Below are 17,746 nucleotides of genomic sequence, written 5' to 3'. Positions count from 1 at the left end.
AAAAAAAAAAAAAAGAAGAAGAAGAAGATAGCAGGAAGGCAAAAATGAAGGGGGGTAAATCAGAGGGGGAGACGAACTATGAGAGACTATGGACTTTGAGAAACAAACTGAGGGTTCTAGAGGGGAGGGGAGTCGGAGGATGGGTTAGCCTGGTGATGGGTATTAAAGAGGGCACGTACTGCATGGAGCACTGGGTGTTACATGCAAACAATGAATCATGGAAAACTACATCAAAAACTAATGATGTAATGTATGGTGATTAACATAACAAAATAAAAAACAAACAAACAAAAAACATATTAAATCACTAAAGTAAGTTACAAAAACCAGGTATGTGGTTCTTCACTAAGTTTAGTATAATTGTCTTTATATATTTTAGTAACTTATCAAAATTTTATTTTACATAATAAAGTTTATTACACATTAATCAACAATCTGTAATTATCAAGGTTGTCTGCAGGTGATTTAGATAAGCATTACATGATATGTTTAAAAAATAAATGAGTATTTTTGGAGTTCACAAATAAAGGTACCTTACACTAACCATTACAAAGTCCATTTACATTTATAAAAATTGATTCTACTTTTATATACCTATGTTATATATCACTTAAAGTGATTCTTGACATTTTTCATATGTTTCAAAAGGCAAAACAATAAAAAACCTTTTCAGAAGATGAGGTGTTTTGAATTCTATATAGCAAAAACAAAAAGTACTCAAAAACATGATCAAGGAGATCAAAACGCAGGTAGATGATGCATGTAAATCATATTAGCATTGCCTCCACAGATTTATCCTATGCCTTTTATTAAGTATGGCAAAAATACTTTAACAATCTCAGTAATTAACAATTTCAGGAATAGTCATTGGTAGCATTTAATAACCTCAGCTCTCTTTGATCCCAGGAAATTCATATTACAATAACCAATTCATATTACAATAATCTCAATTACAAATTCAGATCTTACCAATATTGCTTTTGAATTATTTGATAACATTAAATTTACATAATTATAAAAAAGATACAGAAAAACTGTTCTAATTTAAGGAAATTTAAAAACATTCTCAGTCTCAGAAAATATAATTCCCAGAAATTCCAATTAGAGTGCTTCCAATAACTAATTAGAAGATCAATGGTACTTTGCTTTAGACTATTTTTGATTAAAATAAAGTGCTAACGAAACTTTATATTTCTGAGAACATTTTTTTTTTCATGAAGCTACATCATGTAAGAGAACTGACGTGGGGCACCTGGGTGGCTCAGCTGGTTAAGCATCGGACTCACGGTTTCAGTTCAGGTCATGATCTCATGGTCATAGGATCAAGCCCCATGTTGGGCTCTGGGGTCAATGCAGGAGTCTGCTTAAGACTCTTTCTCCTTCTCCCTCTGCATTCTCCCTTCCCCCCAATGAATAAATAAATAAATCTTAAAGAAAAAATAGAACTAACCCAATATAAAGGGTAGTCAATAAAACATAGTCTAAAACTGCAATGTCTACTAAAGTAGCCACTAGCCATATGTGACTATTTACATTTAAATTCAAAATTATTAAATTTAAATAAAACTGAAAATGCAGTAGGTATACTTCAAGTGCTCATAGCAACAGGTAGCTAGTGGCTACCATAGACAGGAGTATAGCAATCGAACATTTCATCATTGCAGAAAGTGCTAACAGGCTGTACTCATCTAGGACAAAAGAAGCCTGTATAATATCATGCTCATCATATATCCCATTAATTTTTTTGGTCATTAACTTATGTGTCTGTGTTATAAAAAGGATTTTTCTTTCCTGACTAAATGTTAAGTTACTAGTTAAAATCCTACTAGTAAAAGTACTCGAAAAATTCTATCTGGAATATACAAAATTATTATAGCGTCTGACCTAAAACAGACTGAGCTTTTTCTTATTTACATATATTTCTGAAAATGTGGATCAATATGAATGTACAAAAATAAAATTCAAACTGAGATGGGTCCAGTTTCTATTTTTGCCTAAGTAGGCGTAATTGGGACCAAACTTACCTTTCCACTTCCAACAAATAAGCTAAGTACACAAACTAAACAAAACAAAGATATTTAAGACATGACACACCTGGCAACTAGGGACAGTTCTGAGAGATGAGAACAAATGATACGAGCCCTATGTCTGCACCAATTACTTCCTTAAAATAGTTTCCAGGTTATGGCACATTGAAGGGAGAGGTGGATATGTGGGTTTCAGAGCCTAGAGAGACAAAGGTGGGTAGAGTTCACAAACTAAAGCTCTAGGCAAAGAGTGAGAAGGCTGGTGATTATCAGACTAACTCTCTCCCATATTCAGCAGAGTACTGATCAGTGCATGCATTTGAGAATAAAAACAAGCTGAGGTGGGGGAAAAATTCACTGGAGATTAGATAGAACAGTGCCTGATGCACACCCAAGGTCAGGAATAATGGTGGGAGCCATCAGCCAGAATGGAAGACTTCATAATTTACAGGGCATTAGGTAAAATACTAAGAAGGGTCTTGCTTCAGTTGTGAAGAATGATTAGACCTATATTAAAATACTAATTAGTTCGACCTAAAAATCATAGAAACGACATAGAAAAGGATTAAACTGTTTCCAACTAACTATGCCCCAGGAAAAAAGCTCAAAAATATTCATAGTAATAAAAAAATATCCAGTACCCAACAAGGTAAAACTCACAAATTCTAACAGCTAATCAAAATATATCAAATGTCCAAAAAAGCAGAAAAATATGACCCATAAGAAAAATCAATCAAAACCAACTCAGCAGTGACACATTTATTAGAATGAAAAAGGACATTAAAACAATTTTACAACTATGTTCCATTTGTTCACAAAGCTCTAGGAAAGAATGCATGTGTTAAACAGAAAAAAGGAAGATGTAAAAGAATCCTACACCTAACTTATAAAGATGAAATATCATCATCTGATATTTAAAAAAAATACACTGGAGGGGATTAATAGATTAGACATTGCAGAAGATTAGTGAACTTAAAAATACAGCAATAGCAACTATTTAAAATGAAACAGAAAAAAGACTCAAAGAAAAAAAAAAGGAAAAATAAACAGAGCATTAGTGAGATATGGATCAACTTCAAACAATCTAACATACAGATAATTGGAGTTCCCAGCTAAGTGTAGAGAACAAAAAACAATACGGCTGGAAAATTTTCCAAGTTAGATGAGAATTAAAAATCCACATAGCACACTTTAAACACACACACACACACACACACACACACACACGTCCAGGCATATAAAGCCCCAGGAAAGTACTCATAAAAAGGAGATAAATACATCACTTGAAATTGACTCAGAACTGGTATCAATGTGCCAATTAGCAGACAAGGACATTAAAACAGGTACGATAACTGTTTAGCATTTATTCAAAAGTTAACTAGGGAAATAGAAGATATAAAAAGGTAAAAAGGATACAAATCAAAATTCTAGAAATGAAAATTACAATGCCAAGGTGAAAGATACACGATATTTTTTAAAAATTCAGGCATATGCAAGTCTGCATACATAGAATGGTAAAAAGAAGGTACATCCTCACAGCATATGTGTGCTGAGCTCAAATGAATGGCCAGCCAGAGGTAAGAAACATCTGCTTGGCACATGCTTTCATCATGGAATAAGAATAAACTGAAAAACACAGATGAATGAGTGAAATATCACATTCTGTTGATATATTGCAATCTTAACATTTATTAAAGGTTTGAAGGTAACTTTTTCTTCAATTTTATATTTATGACAAGTACACAAACTTCTCACTTTCAGGCTTCTGGATTCATTTAACTGAATAAGATAGATTCTAAGACAAAATCCTTCTTCAACTGTTAATATTATAATTACCTGGTAGGTCAGTGTATTACACAATCCAAATAAAAGGCAGAAATAGACTAGGAAAAGAAATAACCAACTATAACCCATAATCTTTGCTTTCAAACTTCTGTCTTCATCAAATAGCCTAGTATTTATTAAATTCATAAGTAAATGCTATACATGTGAACTAAAATATAAAATTAATGCTCATAAATACATATTTTAAAATTTGCTTAATATAGTAGTAAGCCATTTAGAATTTTGAAATGAATATAAAAGGTAAGCCTCCTCTAAAAATGTTGGAAAATTACCCCCAAATTCAATTTTTAAGGGAAAAATAGATTTCCTCTAAGGAATGAAAAACACTTCAAAGGTTAATGTTACTTTTTAGGGTAAATCTAGAAAAATACTTAAGACATTATCAGTCTTATATTGACACAATAAGATGAGCTTCTTTTTTTTTTTTTTTAAGATTTTATTTATTTATTTGAGAGAGAGAGAATGAGAGAGAGCACATGAGAGGGGGGAGGGTCAGAGGGAGAAGCAGACTCCCTGCCGAGCAGGGAGCCCGATGCGGGACTCGATCCCGGGACTCCAGGATCATGACTTGAGCCGATGGCACTCGCTTAACCAACTGAGCCGCCCAGGCGCCCCAATAAGATGAGCTTCTTAACATAAAGCATAAAGATATGATTCACAAAATCTAAAAAACATATATATGTAAAATAAACAATTATAGTTGCTGAATGGAAACAAATTTATTTTTCTAAAAAGGCAACATGGAAAAATTTGAACTATACTAAAAAGAAGGATAACACAAATCAAGATAATAAAAGTCATAGTTTAAATTTATACACAGTAAATAATACCGTAAAAACTCAGATAGATGTAGTATTATTCTCCTTAAAAGAACATAGCTATTCCTTAAGATGCATACCTAGCCACCTCATTCCTTTAAGTCACCACAAAGCATCCATTTGTGGTAGGCAACACTGCAACAGGATGGAATAGGAGACATAATGACTAGAAATGTCAAGGCAAGTTCAAGTCAAGAAACATTTCTGAATGCCCACACATGCTCGTTGGGAAAGGGGAAAAGACTCTGAGCACAGAGGTATTAAGGAAGGATTCCAAGAATATGATCACTCAAATTCTAAGGATAGTAAGAGTCAGGCAAGAGAAACACTAGAAAAATGGCGTCTCACGTCAAAAAACTCACTAGAGTCAACACATGTCTGTCAAGCAATATGGCGCACGTGCTACAAGAGTTCATTAGCAGAGGGCCAACTACACAGTGAGGCAATGAGAAGCAGGGTGATAAAAGTAAGCAAGAACCAGGCCAGGCCAAGGCTTTATGACCTGACTGAGCTTTGTCCAGTAGGGAATGAGGAGCTTCTAAAAGGTTTTAATAAAGAGAGTACCTCCTCATTAGCAATTAGCAAAATCTGTCATAGTAGCAATGATGAGGTCAGACTGAAACCAAAGAGAGACTGCTGGGAGGGACACAGCTCTTGGAGAGAGGAAGATAGATTCCTTTTTTTTTTTTTTTTAACAGCATGCACTTGAACATTCCTCTCAAAACTGAGAAGAATGATGAAGACTGGAGATAAAAAAGGTATGAATTGGCACGAGTGATATTTTAAATCCGGAGACTCGATGACCCCAAGGTATACTAAAGAAACGTCTAACAGGTATTTTAGGTAAAGGTACCAAGTAACAGTGGCAAATAGATCATTTAGGATTGAAAATCTAAACCAAAGTCTGGGAACCTCCAGCCCACGTGTCTAATCCAGCCTACCACCTTTTTTTTTTTTTTTTTTTTTGCCAGTGAAGTTTTACTGGAACACAGCCACACCCTTTCCTTTACATCTCATCTATGGCTACTTTTGCACTAGAATGGCAGAGCCCAGTAGTCCTAACAAAGACCATATTGGCCCGCAAGGCCCAAAATGTTTACTAACTGGCTCTGTATAAGAAAAATTTGCCAACCACTAATATAAAAAAATTATCTCAATCCAGGCACAGAAAATGACCTGAATTATCTCTTCTAAAATAAGAGCATCCTACTGAGTGGTTTTTCAGATCCTTTTCTTCAGCAATCTAGGTTTCTATGACTCAAGGGGGACAAGTATTAACATCCCTAAAAACAAACCATCATTTGGTAAATTAAAGTGAGCACAAGGATAATGGCATCTATGATATTCAACTTTCAGGATTGCTCTGAGGATTAAGTGGGATCATTTATATTAAAGGGAAAGAATGGGGATTCATTATTTTAAGCAATCAGTTAAGTGCCTGTTATTACCAACATTAACCTAATTATACCACTAATAAGCATTAGCAGGGCCACATTTGTAGGGGGGGGAGAAGAGGGTCTGAGGATTATAAAGGCAGTGGGAGTTCCATTTCTTAGAAATGGGAAGAGCAAAACACACAAGATCACAGTTAGTTCTCACTGGTTGGGCAAAAAAACAGAACTCAGTCATTACCATAAACACATTAAATTAAAAAATTGAAACCTGTCATTTTCTCTCAAAAAATCTAGAAATGGGTACAATACTCAGAGTACTTAGAATAAACATGCACGTGACTTGAACCAGTCATTTCCAAATAAGAATTTTCCAATGCCAATACTAGGATTATCTTGGCAATACTTGCTGCATTCCACCTCAGCAGGTACTAGTGAATCAAGTATCCCAGCTTTTAAGTATAAGCTTCAAGATCCCATGAAATAAAACCTCTGCTGCCTGAAAATTTAATCATACTGTACTTTTCAAAAGTATCACATACAAACTTATTACAAACAGGGTTCAAGCCAAAGCATGTTTGGATGAAGAAGCTTTTTGCACTGATTCCATCACCTTTCTATACTTTCAATAAAAGAACAGTTCAGGCTTTCCAGGAAACTGCAGAAGTAATCTATTTTTAGGTGGCTATAAATTTTTATCCTAAAGGGATAGTGCTTAGGCCTGATAATATTCTTACCATCTTTCTGCCTACTAATGATTCAATCCATGAACAAGGTTTTAAGTTTTGTTTTTGTTTTCAATTGTGTTTTTCTTTGCATAATATGAAATGGTGGTACAGGAAGGATTTAATAAAACAACATGATCCATCATGCACATACTATGTAAGACTTGGCAAAAGCACTGTAAGTAATATGAAGGGTTTTTTAAAATTATGCCTTTACCTGGAATTCTATTAAAACTCAAGTAGTAAGGAAGCCATGGAGGTATGTACCTTGTCCTTCCAAGTCAGCTTTAGGATAAGAGAGTCTGTATATATAAATACACACAGAGAGATGAATAGAAAGCTTTTGAATATGAGTGGAATCTTTTTAATTATCTCAGTGAACAAATGTGCGCTCATCTGCCTAACTCAACCTTCAGAAACAAACCAAAAAGATCCTTCCCTAATGTCCCCTATCTTACTATCATTCATTCAGTTTCACAAGATATAAAATTTGAGATTATATCTCCTCCTCTCTCATTAAATCAAGCACAATTTTTTTGTGTTTCTACTTCTTAAATATATCTTGATTCCAGCAATTTCTGCCCATTCACTCTGAAACAATCCTAGTCCCAGCCACCACCATTATTTCTCAGACTACTGTGATAGCCTCCTAACTAAACCAAATCCATCAAGGAAACTCTCTGGTCACTTTCATCTGCTCTCTGTGCTATATCCAGAATGTAAATACAAATCTGATCACATCAGTTTCTACTGAGCAGGGCTGCTTCATAGAATTCAAACTTAGAAGGCCCACCTTGACCTTTTCCTGCCTAGTCCCCAAACCTCCCCAGTGTGTGGTCCAGTCTGTTTCAGGTCCACCAGCTCTCTCTAATGCTGACTATTCCATGCACTGCTCTAGCCAGAGACAAATGCTCTTCCTCCTACTCCTAAAAGACGTGGACCTGCTCAGTCTTGCCAATCTCAGATTCCTCTCATATCCTTAAGATCTCTTCTGATCACGTATTCTAGGCTTTCCTGCCCCTTTTCCTTCTCTTTTCAAGAGAGGGAGGGGGAGGGACACAGGGAGAGAGGGAGAAAGAGAGAGAGAGAACATTAAGAACGAAGGCGGGGTTCCATCTAACAACCCTGGGATCATGACTGGAGATAAAATCAAGAATCAGATGCTTAACTGACTGAGCCACCCAGGTACCCCATTTCTGCCCTTTTTTCAAAGAGATCTAGTTAAAACTCTTAATGCTGGGGTGGTGAATAGAAAGAACTGTGACTAAGATGCTGTGAACTCCCAACCACAGGATCACTTCCCGAGCTAACTCCGGCCATTGGATTAAATTTATGTTATTGAAAATCCTTCATCTTTGAAAGAAAATAAAATTATTTCCTCACTTAACAGAGTAAGATAAATTAATCTGAAACACTCTTCTAAAGACGCAGTTTTTTAAAAAAATAGCATATGTGTACATCAAAATGCCTGTCACACAAATGTTCAAAAAATGTTATATTTATCTATATTAAGTCATCAGGTAATCAAGAGAATAGGATAGTCACTGTAAAGCACTAAGTACGTTGCACCTAAAATAAGTTTAAAATGAATGGGTAAGAAGATGCACTGGTACTTTAATGATTAAGGAATCATTCTCAGAGAGTAGGGTCTGGGATAGACATAAATGGACAGATTTTTTGGAGTGAAGGGAAGACTAATCTTGCAATCTTGCAACTGTTTTTTAAAGAGACCAAAAAAAAAAGGGGGGGGGGAGAATGAATGCAAAAAGGAAAGATTTAGACTTATCCTAATAAAAAGTGGACTACAAAAAGAGGAAGATAAATTAAGAAAAGGACAGATCCAAGAAGAATCAATTAGCCAGAAGTCTTGAAATAAGGATTAAAGTATAAAAAATTCTCAAAAATGGCTCAGGATAGGAATACTATACCACCTGATTCATATTTAACATGACTGCTATAATCTGAATTGCTCTCCTATACTTGTACATAAAGCACATGCATAATGAGTTATACAACAGCAAAAGGCCTTGACAACACGTTCTAATATGGAAAATATTTTTAGAAAGAGAAGTCACTTAAATGCTTCAAGGGCATCCCACTCTGTTGTCAGATAAAGATTCTGAATTAAAACTCAAAGACATGAAGGTTAAGGGACACTTGTTATTTGCAGACCCACTCCTTGCACCTTGAACCCCACTCCAGGCATATCATCTTACCATGACAAAGATCTCCTAAAACTTAAAATAACAGTTAATTCTTTATATTTAACAGAACCTTTATAATAATATAATTTATTTTCTCCAACAAATACAATCTTTTAAAATAGTATAATAAAAATATGCCAAGTCCAGGGGCACCTGGGTGGCTTAGTAGGTTAAACATATGCCTTCAGCTCAAGTCATGATCTTGGGGTCCTGGGATGGAATCCCATGCTTGGCTTCTTGCTCAGCAGGGAGCCCGCTTCTCCCTCTCCCTCTGCCCCTCCCCTCTACTCATGCTATCTCAAATAAATAAATAAAATCTTAATATATATATATATATTTATATGTAAATCTTAAATATATATATATCAAGCCTGACTTTAACCTACATAAGAAGAAGTCAACATAATACATATAAAATATAACATATAATTGTAAAATAAATGATAGTGAAAAGATATTTGGTTCCATCTTTGTAAAGAAGTAGCACAACACAATTGAGCTAAATGCCCTTATTTAAAACAGAATCCAGTACACACACACAGACAAAAAAAACTAGGAGAAATCCCCAGGCATATTTTTTGAAAAAGTGAATGACCAAACCAATTGCTTAACTCCTTTTCTAGGCCTAAAATTAATGTAAGCTGCCTAACAAAGAAGTCTAGCTTTATTATTTGCCTCCTGTGCATTTCATGTTAAATTTTATGAACTGATTTAGATGGAAAGCACCAGTAAATAAATTCATAAACAATTTTGCTCATCTAACTGAATTCAGTGAACTGCACAAATTAGGGAAATAAAAAGCAATTTCAAACCCTGTGCTTAATCAAGAAAAATTAATTAGAAACTTAGAAAAAGTACTCTAGAATTTGTGCCATTTGCATGTTTTGCTAGAACATCACTCTATCTGAAAATTACCATAATTCATTACAAGAATCAATGAAAACTAGAAAGGTGTGTCCTAGAAGAATCATTTCTTGATACACCATCAGTTATATGCCCAACACAACTAATCGCGGGGAATTTTAATATCCTACAACAAAAACTGTCTAGTAACAATTTAACCATAAGCAAAGATTTCCCAAAACTTTTAACAACAGGTAATTCTTTCTATTCACTGCCTCGTACAAGAACTTCATCATTCCTCATTTTGGAGTTCAGTATGAATCCCTTCATAACTAAAATTTCAAAAAGGTTCTCAAGGTATTTGAAACCAGGACTGAGCTATTATTATTTTAGGCAGGAAATAGTTTAGATTTCATTACCAGAAAACAAATGAAAACATTTGTAGAATTCATGGAAATGACTGCATTTCTACCACTAAAGCTATTCACAACCATGAAAGAGAAAACCTTAATGCATCTTAAGTGAAACATCAAAAAATTCAGTATACAGTAAGATTATCATTTTCTGAAGGAAAAATAAAAACTACAGTAGGCAAAATGGCTAAGACTGGAATAGAAGGATCTGGACTAACTGTTGGTCATTCTTTGGCCATTAAACATACACACACACACACAGATTATCTATTCAAAAATAAACACTAAGGGCCAAACTAAGGGCCTGAAACATACACATTGTAAAAAGTAAATCCAGTATGATGGCAGGGAGAATTACAACAGCCAGCTCTCTTCTGTTTAAGAACTTGTGACCTAAAAACTAATTTTCTCAGTCTAGTAGTAATAGGGTTAACAGGAGGAAATGTACAGAATAAGTAGTTAAGTAAAAGGTGACGAAGATACATGTCTAGGATCTGGTAAGAAATTTAACAGGACCACAGATCTTTATAACTTAAATTCAATAAAGCCTCAATACCTTGTGAAGCAAAGAAAGAAACCATTAGCACTTAAGGAATCATTAACGTTTTTCTAATTGTCATTTGTTCTTTATTAGGAAGGAATATTAAATACATATATGTGTATGTATTTTTAACCTTTTTCCATATGATTTAACACATTCACGAAAGCATAAAAGTAACAAGTGTATATGATACATTGCACATTGGATTGATTCTGTTCCTGGCTCTGCCACTGGTGGGCTGTGGAAGCTCCTGGAAACAATTTACATTGCTGACAGTTTCCCCAGATGTGAAAGTATTAAATGTCAATGGATGGTGGTTTTCTATTTTTTTATTTGCTGACATGTTCAAATATTAAACATTTTGAAGTATTTTAAAGATCATATATTCTGATCTGTTACGTCAATAAACTACTTCCCGGTAACTAGAACTAAATTAGGCACTTTTGAAGATTTATGTTTTTCAAAGCATTAAAATCCTATATGGTAATTTGTTTTTTACTAAAGTAAATTCATGAAAAGATTCTTATCTCTTGTAAAGTACCAATAAAATTATTGTCTACATAGTCAAAAAATTAGAGCTCTTATGCAATTATCCAGATAATTACGGCGAAATTACTTTGTAATGAGGAAGTGATAAAAAATTTTATCAAATAAAAATAAAGAGTTTGCTTCATTTCTCAGTTTTGAACTTCTAATTGTGTTTGTTGCCAATTTCTTTCTGCTTTTAAAAATTAAACATTTCATTGGTGTCTATTATATGAACAGCTTTGCTCACTGAAAAAATAAGCTTTAAATAAGGATAAATTGTCCATTATCTCATCTGATTATAGTAGGAAAGGATGTTTTGTGCAAACCTTGCCAGATCCAAATAAATTAAAATCTCTTTTACTTTCTGCACCTGGAAAGGAATTTTTTAAAGTTTTACAATTGGTTTTACATAATCTTGGCTGGAAAACAGCTATAGTTTTGCTTCCTGAAATTGTCTTCTCCACTGCTGGAAAAAAACAGCTCCCTGATTATTAATTACTAAAAAAAAAAACCTCATAACTCAGATTCTTAGCACTTTTGAGTCTTGTTTAGTTTAGGTAAAAGCCTATTATTTTTTGGTGAGGGAGGGAGTAATTTTTAGATCAGAAATTTTAGGAATTTACCTTTTACTCTTTTAACACATTTAATATATTACTTTATTTTTCTAAATATTTATTCATCATTATTTAAATAGTGAACAAAAACACATGATAGGAGTAGAAAATGAAGAAATGAACATGTCTCATATTGACAGCTATTGTATCAGGTGATTGCAAAGAAAGCTTTCAGAAAATCCTCTTGAGAGTTGTAATCTGAAGAAGGTGCTAGCTTATATCCCCCCACTGGTAACTGCAAAGAAGGGAAGGCCCACAGTAACTTTAGTCAACTCAAGATAAAAACTTGGTTTCCTTAAAAAAAAGAAGAAGAAGATAGCAGGAAGGGAAGAATGAAGGGGGAAAATCGGAGGGGGAGACGAGCCATGAGAGACTATGGACTCTGAGAAACAAACTGAGGGTTCTAGAGGGGGGGGGATGGGGGGATGGGTTAGCCTGGTGATGGGTATTAAAGAGGGCACGTTCTGCATGGACCACTGGGTGTTATATGCAAACAATGAGTCATGGAACACTACATCAAAAACTAATGATGTAATGTATGGTGATTAACATAACATAATAATAAAAAAAAAACTTGGTTTCTTGGTAACTTACAATGAATGATAGATTAAACAGCACCAGAAATGACATTTGAAAAGGGCTCTCAAAACATAACTCCTACACAATTTAGTTTAACAAAAGAAAGCTTTGGTTTTCATGTTTATAAGGTTTTTCTTGTTAAAAGAAATAGGAAAGAATCTACATTTTTAAAATTTCTTTATGCCAATCAGTCTCTAACAATAAAAAAAAAAAGTACTTATTTTTTTTCTTTCAAGTTAGAAGCATTTTCCTAGTACAGGACATGCTTGCTATCTGATTATGTGTTTCCAAAAACTCACAGTTAAAAGGCTACATAGCTTAACAAATGTCATCCCAAAAGAGATGTAGATTCGCCATCAGAAAAGATGAATACTCACCATTTGCATCAACATGGATTGAACTGGAGGAGATTATGCTAAGTGAAATAAGTCAAGCAGAGAAAGCCAATTATCATACAGTTTCAGTTATTTGGAGAACATAAGGAATAGCATGGAGGACGTTAGGAGAAGGAAGGGAAAAATGAAGAGGGGGACATCAGAGGGGAAGATGAACCATGAGAGACTATGGACTCGGGGAAACAGACTGAGGGTTTCAGAGGGGTGGGGGGTGGGGGGCTGGGTCAGCCCGGTGATGGGTAATAAGGAGGGCACGTATTGCATGGAGCACTGGGTGTTATACACAAACAATGAATCAAGGAACACTTCAACAAAAACTAATGATGTACTGTATGGTGACTAACATAACATAATAAAATTTAAAAAATAAAAAAAAATAGATGTAGATTCAATGAGAAATAAAAATTTGTAAATTGACCCCACCCAACTATATCTGCCACTTTAAGAATGACATTTTAGCCCAGTCAGCATTATCAGTCTCTAGCTGATCACATAAATTTGAACAATTCTGATGATTTAATATAATTACAATAAAATTAAGTTATATCTACCAAAACTTTGGATTTTATTAAGTTGATCAAATTAACCAATTAACATTGGTAAACTCTTTAAATCCTACTCAACACCATCGACAAATGACAATTTGGCCAAGTTAGACTGCTTAAAATAAAGAAACTAAGAATAATGACCTAACGGACAGTGCCAAAGAGAATTTTGAACAATGTATTAATAAAAGATACTTTTACAAAACTAAAATGTCTAAAACTATTTTGTAAAAATGACCACTTGAAATGAAGCATGTCACAACTTATAATGTTCACAAGATTTAGCAAAGATGTTCCTTTTTTAAAAAGATAAAATTATTTTGATAAATAACTTAGTTATTTTAAGATAAAGTCCTAATTATTTTTTCTACTTTTCATGGTGAAATTCTGTTTCTTCTTCTTAAGTAGATCTTAAAGTAGTAGCATCCTACCTGTTAGTTTATCTTAGACAACAGAAACCTCCTACAGTATTTCCTAACACATTTCAGTTTTATAAAAGTCAAGGAGAAGTTGATCTTCAGACAATCAACACCCTGAAATAAAATCTATTTTTTATTATAATTAATATTATATTAATATAATATTATAATTAATAAATCTAATTATGTTAAATACCTGTGTACCAAGAATCCAACAACACTAACTGGTCACTCCTTCGGTGCTTAGCTCCCTCCAAGGGATAAACGTTCCAGATGAGGTTGAAGGTCACATGTACCTTTTAAATGACTACTGAATGACAATTAACAGGGAATTCCAAAATATTTTTCTGTATCTCCTTGAGAAAATAAGAGACAATGTGGACTTCACCAGCATGGCAGACATCCACCAATTTTCAGCACTTAAAACCTGATCAAGTATTGTTTTTGCCCAAGAAATGCCCCAGATTAACTTCAGCCCCATTTCTTCTAAAAATTTGTCCTTGTAGAGTGAAACATGGTCACATTGCAAATGACCACCTTAACTAGTCTCTTGGTTGAAAAAACCCTCACAAACACCTCATTCAGCACAATTTTACTTCACATCTGCCTGATTCCTAATAAGCCTTCCTCTGTTCAGATGGACTGGAACTGGAAGTTGATAAACCCTCACATAGAAAAAAGGACCATTGTACTACAGCTCAGCAGAGACAAAATATATCTTTAAAAATTTACAGTACATGCATTCAATAACTACTGAATCACCTAACTCCAAAATAAAAATGCATGTATTTTTCCATGACCTTGATGTCATTTTAGATTTATTTTCTGGTAAATAAAAGCTACCTACTCAGGGAAGCAAATAAACAAACTCTTCTTTGACCACTGTCAGAATTTAGAATTGATTAACAAAAGCCTTATTTAAAAAAAAAAAAAATCTCCCATGGTATGATTTAATCTTCCAGCAAAGTAATTCAGATAAAAGCCAAGTAGGCACACCATAGTCTATAAGCTTCCTATTACAACATCTTTCTAGTTATATACATAAGTAGTGTGCACACTTACACCCCCAGACATTATATGTATATATGTATTTTTCCACCTGATAATGTACAAATTATGTCCCCAGATACTTACACCCAAGTTTAAGTCTTTTATGTATTTTACAATTATAACAATATTTTATACACAACTACTAACTTGGGGAATATTTGAATGGTTCTGCCCAATTTTAAGTCACAGGAACACTGAAATGGCCTTTTAGCCATTTGGGGGAAAGTACTATCAGAAAGAAATAGGGTGATGCCTTTTACAATCATTTACAGGATAACTCAAAAATCCAGAGAAATTTACTTGCCTCTCAAATCCAAGAAGTCAGCGTTCTTTATTCTACCTTTTCAGTGATTCAGTCTATTCTAAGGATACAGATTCTAGATGTGTTCTAATGACATCTTCCTATTAAGTTTAATAAAAGCTTTAATATTCCTACACTGAATCTACTTATATACAATGAGAAAATAATGAGTGAACAAATACTACTCATGGAGTAACACCTCTCCAATCTTAAGTAAACATTTTACAATGTTTATAGTGTACAGACTTATAATAGTACTATCCTCAAAGTAGTTCTGGGAGACATTTACTCCTTAACTAGAGGATTATCTTTTTCCTTAGTTTAATACAGAAACACCAGAAAGGAAAAAAAAAAAAATGTGGCACTTACTGGGATACATAAAATAGAACTCCACAGGAATAAACAGAAAATTAAATTCAAATATTTATGGAAAAAATACAAAGAACAGAAGTTGAGATACAAGAGTAGCAATGAAATAGAAGAACAGTTTTAAATCTGTGTGTGTGCGCACGTGTGCACACGTGTGCATGTTTGATGGCAAAAGGCAGAGGCAAAAGATAAACAGAAAATTCACAGATGACACAGATTCCCCCCTGGGGGCCTGCCACAGTTACTCGCACTAAGAAAAGTCAGCTCACAGGAAATGTGCTTTTGTGATAGATCTAATAGAGTATGTGGGAGAAGATAACCAAGTACTCAAACTCAAGTACTTAAGGGAATGTTGAAAATGTCTGACTCAAACTCGCAAATCAAATTAAAGCAGAGGTAGTGATCTTCGAGTCATCTCATCCAAATTGGAAAGAGGAGGAGCTAGGCTGTTAAGTGCCACAACGTATGCCTGCCAAAGAGACAGCAAGTGCATTTTGCATTTATGCTTTCATTCATTCATTTTAATCCTTACAATGATTTAAGAAGTAGAGTTATCAACCTCATTTCTAAAATGAGGAAAGCAAGCCTCAGGAAAGTTAAGTAACTTGACCAAGGAACTGAGGAATTCTGAGTTTAAAGCCCTTGTTCCCCTTCATGATACTGATACATGAAACTTCAGAATATTATCTAGGAACATAGAGAGATTTCTAAGCAAGTTAATGTAGAGGGAGGAATAGAGGGCCATACACAGAATTTTTAACGTGCTTGTACCCTACAGAGCCTTAGAGTATTCCAGCATTATGTGTATTTCCTAATGTCCCCCAAAACACCCCAATGAAGACATAAACATCCAATAAAATCAGTCACTTGTGGAACTTTAGTTTCCATAATCAGCAAGATCCATGAAACTTATCTTTAGGGTATATAACCAAATACAATAGGCCAACAAAATCAATCTCCCCCAATTGCTAATTTGTTTATACTTGCAATGCTAGACTTACAACTTTTTTGTAGTACAAATTATCTTTTCTTTCTGTATTAATGATCTTACTTAACAAGAACTAAATTGCTACATTATTGGGATGGACTGAGCTTCCGAAACTCGGCAATAGCTATGTTTTGAGAATTTCACATTTGGAACCCCTTCTCACAGCAAAGTGTCACAGACTACAGACTACTCAGCTAGCCTCTGATTTTATTCCTTCTGGCTGTGCTCTCCAAGATCCCTCTCTTCTGTGCAGTTTAATAGGCCAATTAAGTAAATGGTATACTAAACATACACTTTAAGTCTTTCACAGGAAAGACCTCCCCAAAATTTTCATGGGCCATTCTTTGAGAAATTCTCTTTCATCTGTTTCTAACTCTACTTTTGCTGTCCCTATGACATAGAATTATCAAACAGTCCATTTTCTTCCACATATTTTCCCTCTCATTTTTTTTTTTTTTACTTTGGGATTTCTTTTCCAATGGCATTCTGCTAACGTGCTAATAAAGTTCTTTCATCTTATCCGAACAACCAGTCAGCTCAGCAGTATATTTTGCAGTTGTAATGAAGAAAAAGAAATGAAATTGGTTGCTAGATTATTTTTTTCCTAAACTTGTCGATTCAAACAAATAATTGCAGTAACAAAGGAACACAGTCATAGGGGTCATAGCAAGAGAGTAAGCTCAAGAATCCATAAAGAAGAGTTTCTTCTTGGTTTGGATGGATTTCCTCAAGGGTGAAATTTTATTAAAAAGAAAAGTTGATTTCAAGGAAGGAAGCCTAAGTTTGAAGAGTTAAATCTGCATTGGTAAAAAAGATGTGATACATATATATATTACTATCCATCAAAAAGAATGAGGGGTACTTGGATAGCTCAGGTGGTTAGACATCTGGCTCTTGACTTCAGCTCAGGTCATGATCTCAGGGTTGTGAGATCGAGCCCTGCACTGGGTTCCACACTGGGCATGAAGTCTCTTTAAGATTCTCTCTCTCTCAGGGCGCCTGGGTGGCTCAGTCGGTTAAGCGGCTGCCTTCGGTTCAGGTCATGATCCCAGGGTCCTGGGATCGAGTCCCACATCGGGCTCCCTGCTCTGCGGGGAGTCTGCTTCTCCCTCTCCCTCTGCCTGCTTCTCTGCCTACTTGTGTTCTCTATC

At 34.6% G+C, this 17,746-nt stretch overlaps 1 protein-coding gene across 6 annotated transcripts in view; it reads right to left on the bottom strand.

Annotated features, from left to right (window-relative positions):
• The window catches only part of CRPPA (CDP-L-ribitol pyrophosphorylase A), a 278,958-nt gene that overhangs the window by 110,777 nt on the left and 150,435 nt on the right, over positions 1-17,746 (bottom strand). The gene's annotated exons all lie outside the window — the stretch shown is intronic.

Source organism: Leptonychotes weddellii, chromosome 12, assembly GCF_054177405.1.
Source record: "Leptonychotes weddellii isolate Sample4059 chromosome 12, ASM5417740v2, whole genome shotgun sequence".
NCBI lineage: Eukaryota > Metazoa > Chordata > Mammalia > Carnivora > Phocidae > Leptonychotes > Leptonychotes weddellii.
The sequence above is the reverse complement of the archived record's forward strand: the minus strand, read 5'-3'. Positions and strand labels throughout refer to the sequence as shown.